At 42.5% G+C, this 15,282-nt stretch overlaps 1 long non-coding RNA gene across 3 annotated transcripts in view; it reads right to left on the bottom strand.

Annotated features, from left to right (window-relative positions):
• LOC115093262 overlaps positions 1–15,282 on the bottom strand; it is a 201,592-nt gene that overhangs the window by 7,751 nt on the left and 178,559 nt on the right. For all 3 annotated transcript variants that reach the window (XR_003857255.1, XR_003857256.1, XR_003857254.1), the window contains one exon: positions 5,710–5,809. This is a non-coding gene — a long non-coding RNA (uncharacterized LOC115093262). The remainder of the gene's footprint in view (positions 1–5,709; positions 5,810–15,282) is intronic.

Genomic DNA, 15,282 nt, shown 5'->3' with positions numbered 1-15,282 from the left:
TCAGCTTTCATTCAAATTTTTTCAGGTCTTTTCCCCTATTTTATAACTCTCACACTTAGTTCAGCCATTGAAGTGACAGTTTTTAGATAGGGGGGTCACAAACCTCAGCATCTTCTGGAAACTGGTAGGCATGTATCCTTTATTCTACTTGTCGGGCACTTCAAAGTGGATTACATTCAGACACAGTAAATATTTCCATATCCCAGAGGGCTTACAATCCTATTTTCAGTCAGTAGGTGTCACTGTTGAGCAAAGGTGCAGACTTCCTTCCACCAGCAGGCTGTGGACATTGTCTCTGTGGCATCTTAAGCCACAGGCTGGCCAGAGGAGCTGAAGCCAGTCCCAGGAATCAGACTTATACTGTAGAGCCACTTTGTTATTGCCAATGTTTTTTTTAGGGTCTGGGACTTCTTTTTTTTAAAACCAAGAACTAAATGGGGATCTCTACATTGGGTTCACATTTTCATGGTTTTTATAATTTAGGGACCTATTTACTAAAGGTTTTCATCCATTCTGTGTCTATAGGAAAAATGCTTAGTAAATGACCCCCTTAGTTTGTAATTGATGTTAAATTGCTAAGAAGAGAAATAAATGAAGAAAAATGTAGTCAAATATAAGTAGTATAAATCTTCAATGTAGTGTGCATCAGATGCAGTTGAAATTCATGTTAGCAGTAGCCTTAATACAATATGCCATGGCACCGACAATGTGATATCCTCCTTGTTATCTTTGTGATCTTCTGTGACAGTTCATGCCATGTTAGCTGTGATAATGCATTACTATGACTGATAATGTAAGCGCCTTTCCAGAGCTGCCAACTAATGCCAAGCTAGCAGGCACACTGTGTACTGGTTTTTCAATTACCATCTCTAACTATTCTAGGATTTATAATCTCATATTTTATATTGGCAAGAACCTGACTACAAATGCTGGAATATATACAGAATGTAACTTACAAAAAAAGAAGACAGGAATTACAATATCTTTGCTGATTTACAGTTAGCTGGCAGCATTGTTCTCTTTGTATAGGAATATAGAATAATGAGTCATTTTGGAGCAAACAACAAAAAGCTTTTCTGCAGTTTTGTTTATTTTAAATTTGATCTGAAAAACAAAAATGCTTTTGACTTTGCCTTGCCAATGATATAATTTTGGTTTTGATACCCAAAGCCAATTTTAAGGCACTGTTGTGCTGGGATATATTTGCTCTTTTGCTGGCTTAGTGTATTAATCCTACCTTTATGGCAGAGATGTTGTTAGGTACTTAAAGGACTTGGGGCACAGACTCATTTGGTATCTCAACAACATTTTGATAATTAAATTCAACAAGCATGATCAGTCCTCACCCTGAGAATGATCTTATAAAATGTAAAACAGAGGATACTAGTGTTACTGACATCCTGCTTGCCTTTTAGGGACAATTAAAAAAAAAAATCTACACCAAGCACACTGGAAAAACCAAGGGGATACACTGTACTGATTGATTCTTACATGATCAGTGATGTGCTGCTAGTTTCTAATCAAAGTGCTCCAACCAGCTCTATTCCATTTGGTGAGGAAATCCCTGTTTTCACAAACTTATTTAACCCTCCATCTCATCTCTCCATCTAGCAAAAAATAAATTGTACAGAGAGCATACAATAACTTAATACTGAAAATTACATTCCAGTCATGGGATTCTTGGAAGATTCTGAAAGCTTTTACAGGATCGGCATACAAATTACTGGAAAATAATACTGTCCTCGAGCTTTTGAAACCACAGAGAACCCTTCTTCAGATGTCAAATCAGAGACATTATTCATATGTGAAGAAGGGACCTATGCATTTGGTTTTGATAGCTCATCTATAAAATATTGGATAATATTTACATTGATCAAAAAAAAAGGCATCACAGCATGCAGAGAATCGAGTTTATTCCAGGAATCAAACAGTTACTAGATCACTGTGTGTGAAATATTTCAGTCATCAAACTAAAAATAAAATGGTTTCTTCTTTTACCTCTGTTATCTCTGTGGAATTCCTTTTGCCTTGGTCTTGGTTCTTTTTTCCTGATTTTCTCTTCTATGTCTTCTTTTTTTTTCCAGGCTCTCCTTTCCATTTTACTTTTTCTTTTCTCTCCTGTCTTCATTACTTCTTCCCCTCACCTAATATCTATCTTTCCCTTTCATCTAATTTTGCATCATTTCTCTCTTCCCTGCCTCTAAATCTCTCCCTTACATCACCCTCACATCCCACCTTCTCCCTCACTCCTCTTTTATCCTTCATCTCTCACCCTCCAATTCTCTCTGCCCAAAGCTTCACTTCCCCAACTTCGTCCTTTCTTGCTCCTCTTCACCCTCCTTCCCTTTACTGGATTCCTTCCCCAATCTGTCTCCTTCTATTTGAACCCCTTCTTCCCCATCAGCTACCCTTCCTGTTCCCATCCCCACCATCCCATCATCCCCATATTGACTTTCTCACCCCATCTCAAGCACTTTATGTCACTCACATTCTCACATCCTTTCAAGTTTGTTTCCCTCACCCCATCATCCCTGCTCTGACTCACTTCCTCCTAAGTAACCCCTCTCATACTTCTCCCCAGCACCCTTTCTCTTACTCTCACCTCCATTCTTCCTCTTGTATACTTTACCCTCTCCTCCTGGACCTCTATCATAGCTGCTTCCACATCATCCCCCTTTCTCTCTCTTTCAAACCCTTCATCCAATCTCAGGATCTGTCTTGATCTGACCCAGGAACCCCCCACCCCCTTTCCCTACCCCATCTCACCTTAGGCTTTCCTGCCCAATCACAATCACTAGTTCTCTGATACCATCTCCCACTTCACCACCTCTGGTTCTCTCTCACATACATTTTCCATTATATCTCTTCCCCAACCCCAGCACAACACGATCTCAGACTCTCCTCATCCCCATCACCACCTCTGGTTTTCTTTCACACAGATTCTTCCTCTCCATATCTGTCTCATGTCTCATTATCACCAGCTCTTTTTCACCCCCTCCCCAGGTATGGTGCCTCCGTACTACCTGATACACATCCCTTCCTTCCAGAGGGTTCTCATGGACCTCATATCCTGGCTCTGACTCATTTCCTCAGACAGCCCAAGCTTGCATTGCTGATTTCAGGGAGATGGGGAAAAACCAGATTCACCTCCTCTTTTCAACCTATTCGCCTCTCCCCACAGCCTTTAACCATTTCCTCGTATGGGGGGGGGGGGCAGCTGGCAGCAGCCACCCCCCTTTTTTCCCTTTCAAATCGAGCAGTAATCTTTTTCCTAGGCAGATTCTGCCTGCCTGTCTTTGGGGCTCAGGTTCGACTCTACTCTTCCTCTGCAACTCCCAGGAGGCGCAAAGCAACAACAAGTGCGGCACAGCCGTGGGAGAGGCAGAGGAGGAGGAGAGTTAAACTGAGCCCTGAAAACAGGCAGGTGATTGGAGCGCTGCCAGGCTGCCACCACTGATTGGCCCCTGGCCTTGCTTGATCGAGTTTTACAGTGTCCGGTTACCCTTGTAACCGGACACCGTACAACAGGTTGGAAAACTGAGCTGACCGCTCCAAAACCAGGCAGTTGGTCACTCTACTTACACCAACCTTGTCTGGAGGACAAGTTCATAAATAATTATAATTAGCCAAACAAACTTTGGTTTCTGTATTTCTTAAATTCTTGGAAAGAGTAAAATGAAACAGACTTTCATACTGGGATTTTCTGACTACTTCTAGGAACTTCAGACTGGCCACTGTCGAAGAACCATTAATCTGAATCAGCATGGAATTTCTTATTTTCTTGTATTCTCTATTGTCATTTACTACGTTAAAACTGAATTTCCTTGCATTTGTTAGTTTAATGTTGATTTCTTTTATCTAATCATTCAGCCTAAATTCAGGAGATTCTTGCCTAAGTTTCTTCTATTTGTAAGGGTATTTGAAATTGAAAATGTATTTTGTGTATTTAATATCTCTATATATTTGTAGCATATTTATTTCTTTTCAAATGCATCGAGAGTCCTAGCTTTTCAATATATTATACTGTTTTATAGCAATCTGCATATAGAATATTTATGTTTTCATCATTTAATATATGCTCAGTCATATGTTGCCTTTAAAAAGGCATTGTAAAGGCTGATATGATATTAAATAAATTGCTAGACATATGAAAGCAGTATTTTAGATTTCAACATTCCATCAAAAACTGAGCATCAGAAGCTTATCTTAGAACTAGTAAATACAGAGGTAATAATCAGCACTGCAGCATTTAGTTATCTCATCTTGTAAATGTGCAGATTGGCAAAGGTGTTTGCCAAGCTACTTAGGGCATGTCTGCAATAAGCTGGAGCAGAAGATAGAGAAAATAATGAAATTGTATTAAATCAAAGAATTTTGGTGTGTTGAACAGTCTGAAATAAAGAACATCTTTTGGAATATTAGTTAAATTGGTCTTGAAAATTATTACAGTCCATTCCTGGAATGAAAAAGCCAGAAAAAGATGTTTCATACACTGGGATCTCATTGTTTGATTTAGTGAAATTTGTTTTTAAAACCGTCTCTTAATAAAGAGATATTGCCGCCTGAGACCATTTACAGTAGCGAGTCTAGCGACACACACACATACAAATTATTAAGTTAAAATATGCTGTAATATATTCAATATGTTATTGAATGGTGAAAAGAAGAAACTATTTTTCTGACTGGAACAATTGCTTCAAGTCATATTAAATTTCATTAACTCCTGATAATCTTATCATAAAATATTGTAATTAAGTTACAATGACTGTAATCCAACTTTGCTATATGCTATGTTTTAGCTGATTAGAAACCTGCCAAATGACACCACTTAAGAATATGTGGTTAAAACTGAACCATGCTATATTCTGCTATACTGAATATCCAATCTATAAGGGGTAGATTTTAAAAGGACTACAGGCTTTACGCGCGTAGGTGGCCGGCCACGCACATAAAGCCCCGGGCCGCATGTAAGTTCCGGGGCTTCGAGAAAGGGGAGGGAAGGGGGCGGGTTGGGGCATGGCTAGAGGCCCCTGGCACAGTGGCCATTTGCTGCTGTGCTGGGGGATCGCGTGCCGGCAGGGTGCCAGCGCACGCAACCTTCACCTGACCTGAGGCTGGCGCAAAAGGTAAAATAACATTTTTTGGGGGGGCTAGGTTAGGGCTACGGGGCGGGTAAGTTAGGGGAAGGGGAAGAGATTTTAGTGGAGGGGGTTGGGAAGTTCCCTCCCAGTCCGCTCCGAAATTGGAGCAGACTGGGAGGGAACTGAGGAAGACCATGGGCGTCGGCGCACGCAGAATGCACAAGTATGCACCCCCCTGCGTGTGCCGACCCCCAGTTTTATAACATGCCACTATGCTGGGGATCGCGTGCCGGCAGTCGACCAGAGGCAGGCGCAAAAGGTAAGACAACGGTCAGGGGGTTAGATTAGGGCTGGGGGGGGAAGTTAGGGGAAGGGGTGGGAAGGTTAGGTTAAGGGGAAGGGAATGGGGGAAAGCAGCGCGGCTCGGCGCGCACAAGGTGCACAATTGTTTTCACCCTTGCGTGCGCCGAGCCTTGATTTTATAACTTGCGCGTGCCTGGTAGCTGGGTAGCGCGCTCACATGTACGCCCGCGCGCATGTTATAAAATCTACCCCTATATCATTCTAAATACCCTGAGTATCTGGAGGAAAAAATAACTATCAATAAAAATATTTGTCTCAGTCTTACTTTGGGATGAGTTCTGGTTTGCTCCCAGATTCCAAAGGCTCCTTGACTCCTACTACAAAATTATTGGATTTCTTGTTTTGTAGTGAAACCTAAATGAAAACTTACAGAAAAGAAAAACATTATTTTAATATGTGTTATATAAAAGATTATAAAGAAAACAACTTTTTTTTTTTTTGCAAAAATTCTTTTACCCAATAGTGTAGAATTCTAAATAGAAACACAATATGCCTATTAGGGATGTGCAGAGCAAAATTTTATGTTCATATTTTTTATGTCCGAAAGGGGGTCCCACTTGCGGCCAATATGGACATAAAAAAAATCCAATGAGTTGGGTATATGTACATATGTGCAAAAAAAAAAATTTAAACCCCCTCACCCTCCTTAATCCCCCCCCCCAGACTTACCACAACTCCCTGGTGATCGAGCGAGGAGTGAGGACGTCATTTCTGCAATCCTTGGCGAGAAGCATGTGACGTCGGTGGCACGTCGAGTGACGCGGCGTCACGTGATTCCCGGCTCGTTCGCGCCGGACGGCTCGTTCGGCCCAAAAAGAACTTTTGGCCAGCTTGGGGGGGCCTCCTGACCCCCCCAAGCTGGCCAAAAGTTCTTTTTGGGCCGAACGAGCCGTCCGGCGCGAACGAGCCGGGAATCACGTGACGCCGACGTCACGTGATTCCCGGCAAGTTCGCGCCGGACGGCTCGTTCGGCCCAAAAAGAACTTTTGGCCAGCTTGGGGGGGCCTCCTGACCCCCTCAAGCTGGCCAAAAGTTCTTTTTGGGCCGAACGAGCCGTCCGGCGCGAACTTGCCGGGAATCACGTGACGTCGCGTCTGAGTGACGCGGCGCCACGTGATTCCCGGCTCGTTCGCGCCGGACGGCTCGTTCGGCCCAAAAAGAACTTTTGGCCAGCTTGGGGGGGTCAGGAGGCCCCCCCAAGCTGGCCAAAAGTTCTTTTTGGGCTGAACGAGCCGTCCGGCGCGAACGATCCGGGAATCACGTGACGCCGGCGTCACTCGACGTGCCGCCGACGTCACATGCTTCTCGCCAAGGATTGCAGAAATGGTGTCCTCACTCCTCGCTCCATCACCAGGGAGTTGTGGTAAGTCGGGGGGGGGGGATTAAGGAGGGTGAGGGGGTTTATATTTTTATTTTGGCTCAACAATCGCGATTTCCCACATATCGAACATATCTATGTTCGATATGTGGGAAATCCGATCGTTTATGTCGAATCAATTTTTTAAGTAAAAAAAAATATGAGTTGCGTTTTACTAATGCGGTCAATCCGAATGCACACCCCTAATGCCTATGACTGAGCATCTCGGTAGTGCTGCCTTTTTAATGGACTATAATATTTTGTACCAACTTCTCTCTGAGACCACTCATGTAAAAAATGCAAATACAGATTTACATGTTGACTTGAGGGCCTATCCACTAAAGCTCAGCATGTTTAGCATATGCTAATTTAAGCATCTGATACAATAATGGCTAGCATGTACACTAAACTTGTCTGAGAAGATTTTACTATGTACAAACTAAAATTAAGGTGTATGAAAATGTAAATGAAGGAATTTCATTTACATGAGGCTGTAGTGGATGCATGCTAAATAGCATGGTATACTTGCAAGCTATTTATTGCATGATCACTAATGCTTAGGAGGTAATTTTCAAAGTGGAGCAGAACAGGTAAATAAGGAACAGTTGTTTACCTTTTAAAACAACTCTAGGACTAATGGATACTCCATGAAATTAACAACTGGCAAATTTAAAACAAATTGTAGGAAATAGTTTTTTTACTCAATGCATAATCAGGTTATAGAATCTGTTGCCGGAGAACTTGGTCAAGGCAACTAACATAGTTGGCGTCAGAAGAAGATTGGACATGTTCCTGAAGGAAAAGTCCATTGTCAGTTATTAGCCAGGTAGACTTGGGAAAGCCAGTGCTTGGGAGTGAAATATAAGAAATAGATTAATTATTGGTCTCTGTTGAGTATTTGTGAGTCAGAATGCTGGGCTCAATAGATCTTGGTCTGACCAAGCATGGCCTTTCTTATGTTCTAAGTATTTCAGGGAGCATGAACTGAGGAAGAGGGTTATGAAAGATTGGCCTTATTATCCCTCTTTAACCTGTGTAGGACCTGGCTAGATGCCTGGTCCATCTTAAATCCCATAGAAGGAGAGAGCTCTGTGGGGGGGGGGGGGGGGGGGGGGGGACCCTGCTGGGCAGGAAGAGCTCTGTGGGTGGGACCCTGCTGGGCAGGTTAAGAGGCAGAGTTCAGCTGGGATCAGGAGGTCCCCATGTGTCCAGTAGTAGGAACTCCTGACCCTCTCTGAGAAGCAGTGTTGTGACTATGCTGCAATGGTAGGCAGTTATTGCTAGTATTATTTGCTGATTATCTTAATAAAAGTTGAAATTGCATAAGAAAAGGATGGGGTCAGCATGGATACTGCTCTAGCCCACAAGACTTCACTCAGTCATCTTCACAGGGGGTTGAGGGCACAGCCTCACCAGCCCAAATGTTATTTTTTTTTTGTTTGTTTTTAATACAGATGGTACTTATCTGGATATATTCCCAGATAACTTAATCCTTCTCCTAGGACTGGCTAGAGTTAGCTAAATAATTTATTTGGCCAATTCCAAATATCAGTTAGCCAGATAAATTGCTCAGCTAACTCATCCCCGCCTTAGAATATCCTCAAAGTGCCACAGAGTTATCTGGCTAAATTTTATGCAGATAATGACTTAGGGGTAGATTTTAAAAAGCCTATGCGATTAAGGCATTCAGCCAGTCACATAGTTCGAATCACAAGTTAATGTTCATGGTACTGGATCTTCAATGATTGTATCTGTTACTACAATTCAGAGTTGTCAAATGTCTGGTTGGATATGGAATTTATTCTATGTATGCAACTTGAAAAATCAATAAATAGATTTTGATAAAATGAGAAAAATTGTTAGAAAAAAACTGAAAGGAGCAGCTACAAAAGTAAAAAATGTCCAAGAGGTGTGGCCATTGTTAAAAAATACCATTCTAGAAGCACAGTCCAGATGTATTCCACACATTAAGAAAGGTGGAAAGAAGGCAAAACGATTACTGGCATGGTTAAAAGGGGAGGTGAAAGAAGCTATTTTAGCCAAAAGATCTTCATTCAAAAATTGGAAGAAGGATCCAACAGAAGAAAATAGGATAAAGCATAAACATTGGCAAGTTAAATGTAAAACATTGATAAGACAGGCTAAGAGAGAATTTGAAAAGAAGTTGGCTGTAGAGGCAAAAAGTCACAGTAAAAACTTTTTAAAATATATCCGAAGCAGAAAGCCTGTGAGGGAGTCAGTTGGACCGTTAGATGATCGAGGGGTTAAAGGGGCACTTAGAGAAGATAAGGCCATCGCGAAAGATTAAATTATTTCTTTGCTTCGGTGTTTACTGAAGAGGATGTTGGGGAGGTACCCGTAATGGAGAAGGTTTTCATTGGTAATGATTCAGATGGACTGAATCAAATCACGGTGAACCTAGAAGATGAGGTAGGACTGATTGACAAACTGAAGAGTAGTAAATCACCCGGACCGGATGGTATACACCCCAGAGTTCTGAAGGAACTAAAAAATGAAATTTCAGACCTATTAGTAAAAATTTGTAACTTATCATTAAAATCATCCATTGTACCTGAAGACTGGAGGATAGCAAATGTAACCCCAATATTTAAAAAGGGCTCCAGGAGTGATCCAGGAAACCACAGACCGGTTAGCCTGACTTCAGTGCCAGGAAAAATAGTGGAAAGTGTTCTAAACATCAAAATCACAGAACATATAGAAAGACATGGTTTAATGGAACAAAGTCAGCATGACTTTACCCAGGGCAAGTCTTGCCTCACAAACCTGCTTCACTTTTTTGAAGGAGTTAATAAACATGTGGATAAAGGTGAACCGTTAGATATAGTATACTTGGATTTTCAGAAGGCGTTTGACAAAGTTCCTCATGAGAGGCTTCTAGGAAAAGTAAAAAGTCATGGGATAGGTGGCGATGTCCTTTCATGGATTGCAAACTGGCTAAAAGACAGGAAACAGAGAGTAGGATTAAATGGACAATTTTTTCAGTTGAAGGGAGTGGACAGTGGAGTGCCTCAGGGATCTGTATTGGGACCCTTACTTTCCAATATATTTATAAATGATCTGGAAAGAAATACGACGAGTGAGATTATCAAATTTGCAGATGACACAAAATTGTTCAGAGTAGTTAAATCACAAGCAGATTGTGATAAATTGCAGGAAGACCTTGTGAGACTGGAAAATCGGGCATCCAAATGGCAGATGAAATTTAATGTGGATAAGTGCAAGGTGATGCATATAGGGAAAAATAACCCATGCTATAATTACACAATGTTGGGTTCCATATTAGGTGCTACAACCAAAGACAGAGATCTAGGTGTCATAGTGGATAACACATCGAAATTGTCGGTTCAGTGTGCTGCGGCAGTCAAAAAAGCAAACAGAATGTTGAGAATTATTAGAAAGGGAATGGTGAATAAAACGGAAAATGTCTTAATGCCTCTGAATCGCTCCATGGTGAGACCGCACCTTGAATACTGTGTACAATTCTGGTCGCCGCATCTCAAAAAAGATATAATTGCGATGGAGAAGGTACAGAGAAGGGCTACCAAAATGATAAGGGGAATGGAACAACTTCCCTACGAGGAAAGACTAAAGAGGTTAGGACTTTTCAGCTTGGAGAAGAGTCGACTGAGGGGGGATATGATAGAGGTGTTTAAAATCATGAGAGGTCTAGAACGGGTAGATGTGAATCGGTTATTTACTCTTTCGGATAGTAGAAAGACTAGGGGGCACTCCATGAAGTTAGCATGGGGCACATTTAAAACTAATCGGAGATAGTTCTTTTTTACTCAACGCACAATTAAACTCTGGAATTTGTTACCAGAGGATGTGGTCAGTGCAGTTAGTATAGCTGTGTTTAAAAAAGGATTGGATAAGTTCTTGGAGGAGAAGTCCATTACCTGCTATTACGTTCACTTAGAGAATAGCAACTGACATTAGCAATGGTAACATTGAATAGACTTAGTTTTTGGGTACTTCCAGGTTCTTATGGCCTGGATTGGCCACTGTTGGAAACAGGATGCTGGGCTTGATGGACCCTTGGTCTGACCCAGTATGGCATTTTCTTATGTTCTTATGAGCTAAAAAGCCTACCGTAGGAGGGGTATTTTAGAAAGGCCCGGTGACGTACGTAAAGTCCCAGGATGATCGTATGTCCTGGGGCTTTGAAAAAGGGGTGGGGAGGGGGCAGGGAGGTCCAGGGGGCAGGGCGGGGCCAGAGGCCTCCGGCACAGTGGCCATTTGCCGCTGTGTTGGACGATCACATGCCAGCAGGCTGCCGGCTGGCGTAACTTGCACCTACCCAGAGGCAGGCGCAACAGGTAAAATAAAGGTCGGGAGGGTTTAGGATAGGGCTAGGGGGTGGGAGGGTTAGGGGAAGGGGAAGGGAGATTAGGTTATTGGGTTGGGAAGTTCCCTCCGAGGCTGTTCCGAGGGAACAGGGGAAGGCTGCAGGCTTCGGCGCATGCAAGTTGCACAATCGTGCACCCCCTTGCGCACCGACCCCCGATTTTATAACATGCACCCACCTGCGCGTGCATGTCATAAAATCGGGCGTCCATGTGCATGCGCCAGGTAACATGCGCGCATGGATGCATGCACTCAACCTTTTAAAATCTACCCCTTAGCTAAATAAATTTTACATCGAAACATAAAACTTGATGGCAGAAAAAGACCATATGGACTATCTAGTCTGCCCATCCACACTAACTATTCAGCTTTACAATCTCTACAACTCTCTCAGAGATTTCCTGTGCTTCTTCCATGCTTCCTTGATTTCAGATACTATCCTTGTCTACACCACCTCCATTGGGAGGCTGTTCCATTCATCCACCACCCTCTTTGTAAAGAAATATTTTCTAGATGATGCCTTACTCTATTAGTCTATCATCTTTTACTTCGTTCCATGTTCCCACATTCTAGAGCCTTGTTTCTGTTGAAAGAGACCCACCTCCTGGGTATGGAAACCTTGGAGGTATTTAAATACCTCTATCATGATTCCACATCCCATCTTTCATCTAGGGTATATATGTTTATTATATTTAATTCTACCCTCATATGCTTTAGAACAAAGACCACTGGCTGTTCAGCTTGGAGAAGAGACGACTGAGGGGGGATATGATAGAGGTCTTTAAGATCATGAGAGGTCTTGAACGAGTAGATGTGACTCGGTTATTTACACTTTCAAATAATAGAAGGACTAGGGGGCATTCCATGAAGTTAGCAAGTTGCACATTTAAGACTAATCGGAGAAAATTCTTTTTCACTTAATGCACAATAAAGCTCTGGAATTTGTTGTCAGGGGATGTGGTTAGTGCAGTTAGTGTAGCTGGGTTCAAAAAAGGTTTGGATAAGTTCTTGGAGGAGAAGTCCATTAATGGCTATTAATCAATTATACTTAGGGAATAGCCACTGCTATTACATCAGTAGCATGGGTTCTTCTTAGTGTTTGGGTAATTGCCTGGTTCTTGTGGCCTGGTTTTGGCCTCTGTTGGAAAAAGGATGCTAGGCTTGATGGACCCTTGGTCTGACCCAGCATGGCAATTTCTTATGTTCTTATGACTATTTTAGTAGCCACTTTCTGGACTGACTCCAACCAGTTTATGTCTTTTTGAAGTGGTCTCTACAGTTATACAATGGATTCCAAGTGAGGTTTTACTTGGGATTTATACAGGGGTAAGTCACTATGTTTTCTGCTCAACATCCTTTTCTGTATGCAGCCAAGAATCTTTCTGGATTTTGCCATCACCTTATCTACCTATTTCTCCATTTTAAGATCATCGGATACAATCATCCCCAGATTCTGCTCTTCTTTTGTACTTATTTATTTATTTATTTATTTATTTAGAAACTTTTATATACCGGTATTTGTGGGGACATCATACCGGTTCACATAGTAACTGAAAGATTGGAAAATACATTGCAACAGGGGAATGTAACTGGGCGGGGGTAGAACAGAAAGGCAGTAGGAAGGATAGGAGAACAAGAAGGAAGGATAGGAGAACTTAGAAGAATTTCATCCCAACTGCTCCCTTGGGTCTTTGCATCCCAAATGCATGAGTCTGCATATTTTAGCATTAAATCTTAACTGCCAAACTTTAGAACATTCCTTGCTCTTCACTAGATCCCTCCTTATATTTTCTACACTTTCTTGATTGTCTGTTCTGTTGCTGAATTTTTGTATCATCTGCAACAAGTTAAACTTTTCCTGATAATCCTTCCGTACTGTCACTTACATAAATGTTGAAAAGAACTGGTGCAAGAACTAATCCCTGCAGCACACTATTAGTAACACCATTCTCCTTAGAGTGAACTCCATTTATCACTAGGGATGTGCATTCGTTTCCTACGTATTTATAATCCGCAACGTATAAGGCCATATTTGTTGTATTCGTGGGGAAGCGAAACGTATCGAGATTCCCCACGAATACAACAAATCTTTGCCAAATTATCCAGCCGTCTAAAGGAGCAAATTTAAACAAACCCCCCACCCTCATGACCCCCCCCCCCCCAAGACTTACCAAAACTCCCTGGTGGTCCAGCGGGGGGTCCGGGAGCCAACTCCTGCACTCACACCTGCCGGTATTTAAAATGGCGCCGATAGCCCCTGTGACATAGTAAGGGCAAAGGCTATCGGCGCCATTTTGATTACTGACAGCCGATGGCCCGAGTGCAGGAGGTCACTCCCGGACCCCCGCTGGACCACCAGCGACTTTTGGCAAGTCTTGGGGGACCCTCCTGACCCTCCTGACCTTGAAGAAATAAGCACTATTCATGCAATAGGGCAAAGTCTGTCCTTACTCAGCCTGTTCTTGATGAACTGCTGCTATCTAGGAATCCTAACTTTAAGTAATGTTGTGTTAATACACAAATGTATGCTTTTGCTTCAGTAATATTGGATATTTATACATAGTTTTATTAGGACCAACTAGAAAACATAGAACACACATACAGGCTAAATCACATATACTGAGTTACTATATAGCTCTTAGTCTGAATAGAAAGGTTGAGTTAGTCATGGTTTCCCACCTATTGCATGCATAAATTTATAGTTCCAATTTCTTGTCTCTCTATACAGACATGGAGCTAAATATTAGTTTTGTACAGAAAAAAAATGGACTGGGTTTGAAGTAAAACAAATGAACTGTTATTTTACATTTTTTTGCATAATTATTTCCTAAATGGAATTTGTTGCCAGAGGATGTGGTTAGTGAAGTTAGTATAGCTGTGTTTAAAAAAGGATTGGATAAGTTCTTGGAGGAGAAGTCCATTACCTGCTATTAATTAAGTTGACTTAGGAAATAGCCACTGCTATTACTAGCAACACTAGCATGGAATAGACTTGGAGGTAGATCTTAAAATAAGATCTTAAATAAGTATGCACGCACATACTTTTGTTCGTGCGCCGTATTTTATGAGATACGTGCGTAGCCATGCGTATCTTATAAAATCCGGGGTCGGCGCATGCAAGGCTGCGCAAAATCAGCAGCCTGCATGCACCAAGCCACGCAGCCTACCTTCGTTCCCTCCCAGGCTGCTCCGAAATCGGAGCCGCCTCAGAGGGAACTTTCCTTCCGCGTCCCCCCACCTTCCCCTCCCTTCCCCCATCTACACCACCCCCAGCCCTACCTAAATCCCCCCCTACCTTTGTTGTGCAAATTATGCCTGCTTGAAGCAGGCGTAACTTGCGCGTACCACCTCAGCATCCCCCGGCACAGGCCGCAGTGCCGGGGGACTCAGGACCGCCCTCCCGGCCCACCTCTGAACCGTCACCACGCCCCCGGACCTGCCCTGGACTGCTCCCTGACCCCGGACACGCCCCAGACACGCCCCTCCTGCCCCTTTTATGAAGCCCCGGGACTTACGCGTGTCCCGGGGCTTTGCGCTCGCCGGCGGCCTATGCAAAATAGGCACGCCAGTGCAGGACTTTTAAAATCTAGCCCTTAGTTTTTGGGTACTTGCCAGGGTACTTGCTGGGCTTGATGGACCCTTGGTCTGACCCAGTATAGCATGTTCTTATGTTCTTATGTAGGAGGTCTCCTTGTCCTTACTTCTCTAGTGAATAAATATTGCCTTTTGAGTCTTGATAGAGCACTTCTCTTGTAGGCTCTGGTTTTTCAGGATTCCTTTCTGGCAGTTAGTCCTTTTCTTCCTACTCTAGTGATAAAAGATTAAGGTAATATGTGATGGGAATCACTGTTAAAAGATTCATTTCTAGTTACACTCTATCCATGATGCTCAGCTTTACTGAACCTTTAACTACTTTATATAGTTCAGCATTAAAAAGTGCATAACTGACAGAGAAGTAATGTGCTTCCTAATTTGGTATTGTAGAGGATTATACTGGGTAATTTTATAACGTTTCATGTATTCCTTGACCCTGAGGTGAGTTGCTCAAAGAATTGTATTCTATAATTGCTCCAGTGTGCTTGAAATAATTGTTTGATGTTTGCAAACAAACATTAT

The sequence above is a fragment of the Rhinatrema bivittatum genome, chromosome 6 (assembly GCF_901001135.1).
Source record: "Rhinatrema bivittatum chromosome 6, aRhiBiv1.1, whole genome shotgun sequence".
Lineage (NCBI taxonomy): Eukaryota > Metazoa > Chordata > Amphibia > Gymnophiona > Rhinatrematidae > Rhinatrema > Rhinatrema bivittatum.
This window is presented reverse-complemented; position numbering and strand designations above follow the sequence as displayed.